We start from the raw sequence: 11,177 nt of genomic DNA, 5'->3' as shown, positions 1-11,177 counted from the left end.
GACAGTGACCACCAGTGACCACCAGTGACCACCAGTGACACCAGTGACCACCAGTGACCACCCAGTAACACCAGTGACCACCAGTGATAAACCAGTGATAAACCAGTGACCACCAGTGACCACCCAGTAACACCAGTGATAAACCAGTGACTGCCCAGTGTTCCCAGTGACCACCAGTGACCACCCCGGGGCATAGGGAGCCCACCTGGGGGGGGACAGTGACCACCAGTGACCACCAGTGACCACCAGTGACCACCAGTGACCACCAGTGATGAACCAGTGATAAACCAGTAACCACCCAGTGACTGCCCAGTGACTGCCCAGTGCTCCCAGTAACCACCAGTGACCACCCAGTGATAAACCAGTAACTGCCCAGTGCTCCCAGTAACCACCAGTGACCACCCAGTGACCACCCAGTCCCTCCCACTCCCTCCCAGTGCCCCCCTATCCCTCCCAGTCCATCCCAGTCCCTCCCACTCCCTCCCAGTCCCTCCCAATCCCCTCCCAGTCCCTCCCAATCCCCTCCCACTCCCTCCCAGTCCCCCCCAGTCCCTCCCAATCCCCTCCCAGTCCCTCCCAATCCCCTCCCAGTCCCTCCCAGTCCCTCCCAGTCCCTCCCAATCCCCTCCCAGTCCCTCCCAGTCCCCTCCCAGTCCCTCCCAGTCCCCCCCAGTCCGCACTGGAAGGTTTCCCGTCGCTCCTTTCTCTCCTCCTGGCGCTGCTGCAGCAACTCCGGAACCCGAGCGGCCTCTTGGGGGGTGCGGGCTGGGATTGGGGACAGGGGGGACATTGGGGACATTGGGGGACATTGGGGGGACATTGGGGGGACATTGGGGGGACATTGGGGGACATTGGGGGGACATTGGGGGGACATTGGGGGGACATTGGGGGACATTGGGGACATTGGGGGGACATTGGGGGGACATTGGGGGGACATTGGGGGGGACATTGGGGGGACATTGGGGGGACATTGGGGGACATTGGGGGGACATTGGGGGACATTGGGGGGACATTTGGGACATTGGGGACATTGGGGGGCCATGGGGGGACATTGGGGGACATTGGGGACATTGGGGGGACATTGGGGACATTGGGGGGACATTGGGGGGATTGGGGGACATTGGGGACATTGGGGGGGATTGGGGACATTGGGGACATTGGGGGGACATTGGGGACATTGGGGGGACATTGGGGGACATTGGGGACATTGGGGGACATTGGGGGACATTGGGGGGACATTGGGGGACATTGGGGACATTGGGGGACATTGGGGGACATTGGGGGGACATTGGGGGGACATTGGGGGGACATTGGGGACATTGGGGGGACATTGGGGACATTGGGGGGCCATGGGGGGTCACTGGGCTGTCCCCCCCTGTCCCCCCCCCCTGTCCCCTCACCTGTCCCCTCCCTCAGCTCCAGGTCCCCGCTCTCCAGCCAGCGGTGACACGGGAAGTTGGCCGTGGGGGGGGGGGGTGTCCCCGTGCCCCCCGGGCTCCCCCCCGGTGACGTCACCCCCCGGGGCGGTGACGTCACCCCCCAGCGGCCCCGTGACCGCGACGTGGGCGCAGAACCAGCGGTCGGGGACGAGGGACACGAGGGGCTCCTTGTGCAGCCGCAGCAGCAGGAGGGGCCCCACGGGCCGGGGGGACGTCACCTCCTCCCACAGGGTCTGGGGGACACGGGGACACCCCTGAGACACCCCTGTCACCCCCCTGTGTCACCCCCGGGGTGTCACCTCCTCCCACAGGGTCTGGGGGACACGGGGACACCCCTGTCACCCCCCCGGGACACCCCCTGGACACCCCTGGGTGTCACCTCCTCCCACAGGGTCTGGGGGACACGGGGACACCCCTGTCACCTCCCTGTGTCACCCCCGGGGTGTCACCTCCTCCCACAGGGTCTGCGGGGACACGGGGACACCCCTGGGACACCCCTGTCACCCCCCTGTGTCACCCCTGGGTGTCACCTCCTCCCACAGGGTCTGCGGGGACAGGGGGACATCAGTGGGACACCCCTGTGTCACCCCGGGACACCCCCGGGTGTCACCTCCTCCCACAGGGTCTGCGGGGACACGGGGACACCCCTGAGACACCCCTGTCACCCCCCTGTGTCACCCCCGGGGTGTCACCTCCTCCCACAGGGTCTGCGGGGACACGGGGACATCAGTGGGACACCCCCGGGACACCCCCTGGACACCCCCGGGTGTCACCTCCTCCCACAGGGTCTGCAAGGACACGGGGACATCAGTGGGACACCCCCGGGACACCCCCGGAACACCCCTGGGTGTCACCTCCTCCCACAGGGTCTGCGGGGACAGGGGGACATCAGTGGGACACCCCTGTGTCACCCCGGGACACCCCCGGGTGTCACCTCCTCCCACAGGGTCTGCAAGGACACGGGGACATCAGTGGGACACCCCTGTCACCCCCCTGTGTCACCCCCGGGGTGTCACCTCCTCCCACAGTGTCTGGGGGGGACACGGGGACACCCCTGAGACACCCCTGTCACCCCCCTGTGTCACCCCCGGGGTGTCACCTCCTCCCACAGGGTCTGCGGGGACACGGGGACAGCACTGGGACACCCCTGTGTCACCCCCCTGTGTCACCCCCCTGTGTCACCCCCCTGTGTCACCCCGGGACACCCCTGGGACACCCCTGTCACCCCCCTGTGTCACCCCTGGGTGTCACCTCCTCCCACAGGGTCTGGGGGACACGGGGACACCCCTGAGACACCCCTGTCACCCCCCTGTGTCACCCCGGGGTGTCACCTCCTCCCACAGGGTCTGGGGGACACGGGGACACCCCTGTCACCCCCCCGGGACACCCCGGGACACCCCTGTCACCCCCCCGGGACACCCCCGGGTGTCACCTCCTCCCACAGGGTCTGGGGGACACGGGGACATCAGTGGGACCCCCCTGTGTCACCCCCGGGGTGTCACCTCCTCCCACAGGGTCTGGGGGACACGGGGACACCCCTGTCACCCCCCCGGGACACCCCGGGACACCCCTGTTACCCCTCAGGTCACCCCACGTCACTCCCAGTGGCCTCCCAGTGCCCCCCAAGTCCCCCCCAGTTCACTCACGAGCTCCTCAGCCCCCTCCCAGTACCCTCCCAGTCCCCCCCAGTCTCCCCCCAACACCCCTCCCAGTCCTTCCCAGTCCCCCCCCAACACCCCTCCCAGTCCCCCCCAATCCTTCCCAGTCCCCTCCTCAACCTCCCCCCCCCCCGGTGCCCCCCAGGCCCTCCCAGGCCCCTCCCAGTCGCTCCCAGTCCCGCCCAGTGCACTCACGGAGCCTCCCAGTCCCTCCCAGTGCCTCCCAGTGCCCCCCCAGTGCCCCTCAGTCCTTCCCAGTGCCCCCCAGTCCCTCCCAGTCCCCCCCAGCCCCCTCTCACTCCCTCCCAGTGCCCCCAAGCCCCCTCTCACTCCCCCCCAGCCCCCTCCCAGTCCCTCCCAGTCACTCCCAGTGCCCCCCAGTCCCCTCCCAGTGCCCCCCCAGTGCCCTCCCAGTGCCCCCCAGTGCCTCCCAGTGCCCTCCCAGTCCCCCCCAGCCCCCTCTCACTCCTTCCCAGTGCCCCCCAGCCCCCTCCCAGCCCCTCCCAGTTTGCTCCCAGTGCCCCCAGTTTGACTCACACCGCCCCCCAGTCCCCACCAGCCCCCTCCCAGTCCCTCCCAGTGCCCCCCAGCCCCCTCCCACTCCCCCCAGCCCCCTCCCAGTTCGCTCCCACTCCCCCCCAGCCCCCTCTCACTCCCTCCCAGTGCCCCCCAGTGCCCCCCAGTCCCTTCTAGTGCCCCCCAGCCCCCTCTCAGCCCCCTCCCAGTTCGTCCCCAGTGCCCCCAGTTCAATCACGCCGCCCCCCAGGCCCCCCCAGCCCCCTCCCAGTGCCCCCCAGTCCCCCCCAGTGCCCCCAGTTTGACTCACGCCGCCCCCCAGCCCCCTCCCAGTCCCCCCCCAGTCCCCCCCAGTGCCCCCAGTTCGACTCACGCCGCCCCCCAGCCCCCTCCCAGTGCCCCCCAGTCGCTCCCAGTGCCCCCCAGCCTGCTCCCACTCCCCCCCAGCCCCCTCCCAGTGCCCCCCAGTCCCTTCTAGTGCCCCCCCAGTGCCCCCCAGTCGCTCCCAGTCGCTCCCAGTGCCCCCAGTTTGACTCACGCCGCCCCCCAGCCCCCTCCCAGTTTGCTCCCAGTGCCCCCAGTTTGACTCACGCCGCCGGGCCGCAGGCGGTGCCGGGGCCAGCTGAGGTGCAGGGGGGGGGTCTCCCCCCGGGTGCCCACCAGGGTGAGGGTGACGGTGCCCAGGGTGCCCCCCCCCCACTGCGGGCCCGTCGTGACGCCCACCCGGTACCGCCACCCCCCCCCCGACCCCCGGTTCGGGGGGGTCTTTGGGGGGCCCTCGGGGGTCCTTGGGGGTCCCCGGAGCGTCTTGGGGGGGCCCTGGAGGGTCTTTGGGGGGCCCTGGAGGGTCCTTGGGGGTCCCTGGGGGGTCTTGGGGGGTCCCTCGGGGGTCTTTGGGGGGCCCTGGAGGGTCTTTGGGGGTCCCCGGGGGGTCCAGGAGGGTCCCTCGGGGGTCTTTGGGGGTCCCTGGAGGGTCTTGGGGGCTCCCTCGGGGGTCCTTGGGGGGTTCCGGGGTCTCTTGAGGGTCTTTGGGGGGCTCGGGGGGGTCCTTGGGGGTCCCCGGAGGGTCTTTGGGGGTCCCTCGCGGGTCCATGAGGGGCTCGGGGGGGGGCTCGGGGGGGGTTGGGGGTCCCTGGGGGGTCTTTGGGGGGCTCGGGGGTCCCTGGGGGGGCTCTCGAGGGGCTCTGGGGGGTCTTTGGGGGTCCCTGGGGGTTCTCAGGGGGGGTTTTGGGGGTCCCTGAGGGGTTCGGGGGGGGTTGGGGGGTCCCTGGGGGGGGGGGTTGGGGGTCCCTGGGGGTCTCAGGGGGGGTTTTGGGGGTCCCTGGGAGGTTTTGGGGGTCCTCGAGGGGCTCTGGGGGGTTTTGGGGGGTCCCTGAGGGGTCTCAGGGGGTCCCTGGGGGTTTTTGGGGTCCCTCGGGGGTCTCGGGGGGGGGTTTGGGGGTCCCTGAGGGGTCTCAGGGGGTCCCTGGGAGGTTTTTGGGGTCCCTCGGGGGTCCCTGGGCGGTGTCAAAGGTCCCTCCGGGCGCTCCGGTCGCTCCCCCGATTCCCAGTTCCCGCCCAGTCCCTCCCAGTTCCCGCCCAGTCCCTCCCAGTTTCTCCCAGTTCCCGCCCAGTCCCTCCCAGTCTCCTCCCAGTCCCCTCCCAGTTTCTCCCAGTCCCTCCCAGTCCCTCCCAGTCCCCCCCAGCCGGTCCGGTCACTCCTGGGGCCCCTCTGGAATTTCGGGGTCCTCCCAGTTCCGTCCCAGTTCCACCCCAGTTGCGCCACTGGGCCCAGTCAGACCAGTTCCAGCCCTGCTGCCGTCAGCCACCCCCGGCCCAGTTCCAGCCCAGTTCACCCCAGTTCCAGCCCAGTTCACCCCAGTTCCAGCCCAGTTCACCCACTGGGGCTGGACCCTACCCCAGTTCCATCCCAGTTACACCCCAGTTCCATCCCAGTTACACTCCAGTTCCATCCCAGTTCACCCACTGGGACTGGACTCCAGTTCCATCCCAGTTCCGTCCCAGTTCATCCCAGTTGCACCACTGGGCCCAGTCAAACCAGTTCCAGCCCTGTTTGCACCAGTCACCCCTGGCCCAGTTACACCCCAGTTCACCCCAGTTCCATCCCAGTTCACCCCAGTTACAGCCCAGTTCCATCCCAGTCACATCCCAGTTCACCCACTGGGGTTAAGCTTCACTCCAGTCACATCCCAGTTCACCCCAGTTCCATCCCAGTTCACCCCAGTTCCATCCCAGTTGCGACACTGGGGCTGGGCCCCACCCCAGTTCACCCCAGTTTCCCCACTGGGCCCAGTCAGACCAGTTCCACCCCGATTTCATCAGCCACCTCCGGCCCAGTTACAGCCCAGTTCATCCCAGTTCCATCCCAGTTCACCCCAGTTCCATCCCAATTGCACCACTATGTCTGGACCCTACTCCAGTTCCATCCCAGTTCATCCCAGTTCCATCCCAGTTCATCCCAGTTCCATCCCAGTTCCACCCCAGTTCAGCCCAATTCCATCCCAGTTCCATCCCAGTTCCAGCCCAGTTGCGACACTGGGGCTGGGCCCCACCCCAGTTCCATCCCAGTTTAGCCCAGTTCACCCCAGTCACGTCCCAGTTCAACCACTGGGGCTGGGCCCCACCCCAGTTCCATCCCAGTTCCATTCCAGTTCCATCCCAGTTCCACCCCAGTTCCATCCCAGTTCCATCCCAGTTGCACCACTACGTCTGGACCCTGCCCCAATTACAGCCCAGTTCACCCCAGTTCATCCCAGTTCCATCCCAGTTTCCCCACTGGGCCCAGTCAGACCAGTTCCACCCCGATTTCATCAGCCACCCCCGGCCCAGTTCCAGCCCAGTTCACCCCAGTTACAGCCCAGTTCATCCCAGTTACAGCCCAGTTACACCCCAGTTCCATCCCAGTTCCAGCCCAGTTCCAGCCCAGTTCACCCCAGTCACATCCCAGTTGCAGCACTACATCTGGACCCCACCTAAATTCCATCCCAGTTACACTCCAGTTCCATCCCAGTTCACCCACTGGGGCTGGACATCACCCCAGTTCCATCCCAGTTCCAGCCCAGTTCCAGCCCAGTTCACCCCAGTTCCAGCTCAGTTCACCCACTGGGGCTGGACTCCACTCCAGTTCCACCCCAGTTCATCCCAGTTCCACTCCAGTTCCACCCCAGTTCATCCCAGTTCCACTCCAGTTCAGCCCAGTTCCATCCCAGTTCCACCCCAGTTCAATCCCAGTTCACCCACTGGGGCTGGACTCCACTCCAGTTCCATCCCAGTTCATCCCAGTTGCGACACTGGGGCTGGACATCACCCCAGTTCCACCCCAGTTCCATTCCAGTTCCATCCCAGTTCCATCCCAGTTCCACCCCAGTTCATCCCAGTTCACCCACTGGGACTGCACATCACCCCAGTTCCTCCCCAGTTCCATCCCAGTTCATCCCAGTTTCCCCCACTGGGCCCAGTCAGACCAGTTCCACCCCGATTTCATCAGCCACCCCCGGCCCAGTTCCAGCCCAGTTCATCCCAGTTACACCCAGTTCACCCACTGGGGCTGGGACCCGTCCCAGTTCAATCCCAGTTGCGCCACTGGGGCTGGATTGCCTTCCCAGTTCCACCCCAGTTCACCCCAGTTCCACCCCAGTTCACCCACTGGGGCTGGATTGCCTTCCCAGTTACACTCCAGTTCATCCCAGTTCACCCCAGTTCCATCCCAGTTCACCCCAGTCACATCCCAGTTGCAACACTGGGGCTGCGCCCCACCCCAGTTCATCCCAGTCACGTCCCAGTTCACCCCAGTTGCGCCACTGGGCCCAGTCAGACCAGTTCCACCCCGATTTCATCAGCCACCCCCGGCCCAGTTACAGCCCAGTTCACCCCAGTTACAGCCCAGTTCACCCCAGTTACAGCCCAGTTCACCCCAGTTACACCCAGTTCATCCCAGTTCATCCCAGTTGCACCCCAGTTCACCCACTGGGGTTGAGCCCCATCCCAGTTGCATCCCAGTTCACCCCAGTCCCATCCCAGTTCCCTCCCAGTGCCCACCAGTGGGCCCAGTCCCATCCCAGTCCCATCCCAGTTCCCTCCCAGTACCCACCAGTGGGCCCAGTCCCATCCCAGTCCCATCCCAGTTCCCTCCCTGGGCCTGTCCCACCTCTGCCCAGTATAACCAGTATGACCAGTATGACCAGTACCCCTCCCCCCCACACAGACACGGCTCCATTGACACCTTTATTGACACCAGTACACACCAGTAACACTCCAGTATAGACCAGTACCACTCCAGTACAGACCAGTAACACTCCAGTACAGACCAGTAATGCTCCAGTATAGACCAGTAACACTCCAGTACACACCAGTAACACTCCAGTATAGACCAGTAACACTCCAGTACACACCAGTAACACTCCAGTATAGACCAGTAACACTCCAGTACACACCAGTAACACTCCAGTACACACCAGTAACGCTCCAGTACACACCAGTAACGCTCCAGTATAGACCAGTAACACTCCAGTACACACCAGTAACGCTCCCAGTACGGACCAGTCACGGCTCCCAGTACGGACCAGTCACGGCTCCCAGTATGGACCAGTAACAGCTCCCAGTATGGACCAGTAGCGGCTCCCAGTATGGACCAGTCATGGTGCCCAGTACAGACCAGTAAGAGCTCCCAGTACAAACCAGTTACAGCTCCTAATACAGACCAGTAATGGCTCCCAGTATAAACCAGTAACTTCTCCCAGTGCAGACCAGTAACAGCTCCCAGTATAGACCAGTAATGGCTCTTAATAGACCAGTAACAGCTCCCAGTATAGACCAGTAACAGCTCCCAGTATAGACCAGTAATGGCTCTTAATAGACCAGTAACAGCTCCCAGTATAGACCAGTAATGGTTCCCAGTACAGACCAGTAACAGCTCCCAGTTTAGACCAGTAAAGTCTCCCAGTACAGACCAGTAATGGCTCTTAATAGACCAGTAAAGTCTCCCAGTACAGACCAGTAACACTCCCAACACCTCAATCCCCCCCAGCCCCCCCAGGAACTCCCAGTTCCCCCCCAGTCCCCACTGGGACCCCCCACTTCCCCCCCAGTCCCCACTGGGATCTCCCAGTTCCCCCCAGTTCCCACTGGGACCCCCCAGTCCCCACTGGGACCCCCCAGTTCCCCCCAGTCCCCACTGGGATCTCCCAGTTCCCCCCAGTTCCCACTGGGACCCCCCAGTCCCCCCCCAGTCCCCACTGGGACCCCCCAGTTCCTTCCCAGTCCCCACTGGGACCCCCCAGTTCCTTCCCAGTCCCCACTGGGACCCCCCCAGTTCCTTCCCAGTCCCCACTGGGACCCCCCCAGTTCCCCCCAGTCCCCACTGGGACCCCCCAGTCCCCCCCCCCAGTCCCCACTGGGACCCCCCAGTTGCTCCCCAGTTGCCCCCAGTCCCCACTGGGACCCCCCCAGTTCCCCCCAGTCCCCACTGGGACCCCCCCAGTTCCCCCCAGTCCCCACTGGGACCCCCCCCAGTTCCCCCCCAGTCCCCACTGGGACCCCCCAAACCACCGCTGGGACCCCCCGAGTGGCCCCCCCAGCGCCTGTTTTGGGGTCCCTGGGGGGGGGGTTTTGGGGTGTTTTTGGGGGTTTTTGGGTGTTTTTGGGGTGTTTTTTGGGTTTTTTTTGGGGTCCCCCCTATATGGCCACGCTGTTCTCGATGCAGGGGGGGTTTTGGGGGTTTTTGGGGGTTTTTGGGTTCCCCCCTATATGGCCACGCTGTTCTCGATGCAGGGGGGGTTTTGGGGGGTTTTTTTTGGGGTCCCCCCTATATGGCCACGCTGTTCTCGATGCAGGGGGGGTCCAGGTAGGGGTTTTTGGGGGGTTTTGGGGGTGTTTTTGGGTGTTTGGGGGTTTTTTTTGGGGTCTCCCCTATATGGCCACGCTGTTCTCGATGCAGGGGGGGTTTTGGGGGTTTTTGGGGGGTTTTTGGGGTCCCCCCTATATGGCCACGCTGTTCTCGATGCTGGGGGGGTCCAGGTAGGGGTTTTTGGGGGTTTTTTTTGGTTCCCCCCTATATGGCCACGCTGTTCTCGATGCAGGGGGGGTTTTGGGGGTTTTTTTTGGGTTCCCCCCTATATGGCCACGCTGTTCTCGATGCAGGGGGGGTCCAGGTAGGGGTTTTTTTTGGGGTCTCCCCTATATGGCCACGCTGTTCTCGATGCAGGGGGGGTTTTTGGGGGGTTTTTGGGGGGTTTTTGGGTTCCCCCCTATATGGCCACGCTGTTCTCGATGCAGGGGGGGTCCAGGTAGGGGTTTTTGGGGTGTTTTTGGGGTCTCCCCTATATGGCCACGCTGTTCTCGATGCAGGGGGGGTTTTTTGGGGGGTTTTTTGGGGGGTTTTTGGGTTCCCCCCTATATGGCCACGCTGTTCTCGATGCAGGGGGGGTCCAGGTAGGGGTTTTTTTTGGGGTCTCCCCTATATGGCCACGCTGTTCTCGATGCAGGGGGGGTTTTTGGGGGGTTTTTGGGGGGTTTTTGGGTTCCCCCCTATATGGCCACGCTGTTCTCGATGCAGGGGGGGTCCAGGTAGGGGTTTTTTTTGGGGTCTCCCCTATATGGCCACGCTGTTCTCGATGCAGGGGGGGTTTTTGGGGGGTTTTTGGGGGTTTTTGGGTGTTTTTGGGGTGTTTTTTGGGGTTTTTTTGGGGTCCCCCCTATATGGCCACGCTGTTCTCGATGCAGGGGGGGGTTTTTGGGGTGTTTTTGGGGGGTTTTGGGTGTTTTTGGGGGGTTTTTGGGGGGTTTTTGGGGTCTCCCCTATATGGCCACGCTGTTCTCGATGCAGGGGGGGTCCAGGTAGGGGTTTTTGGGGGTTTTTTTTGGGGTCTCCCCTATATGGCCACGCTGTTCTCGATGCAGGGGGGGTCCAGGTAGGGGTAGGGTCTCTCCAGGCCCTGGTTCCGGGCGCGGATTTCCCGGGAGATCCGGGCCAGGCGGCGCCGGAAGCGCCGGATGAGGCGGCGGGGGGGGCCCTCCGTGAAGTGACGCTCGGGGTAGTGACCCAGGGGACGCTGTGGGGGCAGGATATGGGGGATATATGGGATATAGGGGATATAGGGGATATATGGGGTTGGGTTATATGGGATATATGGGATATATGGGATTGGGATTGGGAAACTCGGGGTAGTGACCCAGGGGACGCTGGATATGGGATATATGGGATAGATGGGATATATGGGATTGGGATATATGGGATATATGGGATATATGGGATATATGGGATTGGGATTGGGAAACTCGGGGTAGTGACCCAGGGGACGCTGTGGGGGCAGGATATAGGGGATATATGGGATATAGGGGATATAGGGGATATATGGGGTTGGGTTATATGGGATATATGGGATATATGGGATTGGGATTGGGAAACTCGGGGTAGTGACCCAGGGGACGCTGTGGGGGCAGGATATGGGGGATATATGGGATATAGGGGATATAGGGGATATATGGGGTTGGGTTATATGGGATATATGGGATATATGGGATTGGGGTTGGGAAACTCGGGGTAGTGACCCAGGGGACGCTGGAT

The 11,177-nt window shown here is 63.8% G+C and overlaps 2 long non-coding RNA genes across 7 annotated transcripts; one reads left to right on the top strand and one right to left on the bottom strand.

Annotated features, from left to right (window-relative positions):
* Positions 1-7,824: 7,824 nt before the first annotated feature.
* LOC127465137 (uncharacterized) lies at positions 7,825-9,227 on the bottom strand. Of its 2 annotated transcripts, XR_007901881.1 has the most exons (4): positions 9,149-9,212; positions 8,764-8,895; positions 7,907-8,651; positions 7,825-7,865 (listed from the first exon to the last, which is right to left on the bottom strand). It is a non-coding gene; the product is annotated as an uncharacterized LOC127465137 (long non-coding RNA). The 2 variants fall into 2 exon arrangements; XR_007901880.1 differs by having other exon boundaries at positions 7,825-8,651; positions 9,149-9,227.
* Positions 9,228-9,344: 117 nt separating this feature from the next.
* On the top strand, positions 9,345-10,616 carry LOC127465136 (uncharacterized). Of its 5 annotated transcripts, XR_007901879.1 has the most exons (4): positions 9,540-9,628; positions 9,816-9,975; positions 10,178-10,235; positions 10,452-10,531. It is a non-coding gene; the product is annotated as an uncharacterized LOC127465136 (long non-coding RNA). The 5 variants fall into 5 exon arrangements; XR_007901876.1 differs by lacking the exons at positions 9,540-9,628; positions 10,178-10,235 and adding an exon at positions 9,345-9,455 and having other exon boundaries at positions 9,816-10,042; positions 10,448-10,509; XR_007901878.1 differs by lacking the exon at positions 10,178-10,235 and having other exon boundaries at positions 9,816-10,042; positions 10,522-10,616.
* Positions 10,617-11,177: the final 561 nt, after the last annotated feature.

This window comes from Manacus candei, unplaced genomic scaffold (genome assembly GCF_025592945.1).
Source record: "Manacus candei isolate 608988 ecotype Guabito, Panama unplaced genomic scaffold, ASM2559294v1 h1tg000318l, whole genome shotgun sequence".
In the NCBI taxonomy this organism is placed as follows: domain Eukaryota; kingdom Metazoa; phylum Chordata; class Aves; order Passeriformes; family Pipridae; genus Manacus; species Manacus candei.
Note: the sequence above shows the minus strand (reverse complement) of the source record. Positions and strands in the feature narration are given on the sequence as shown.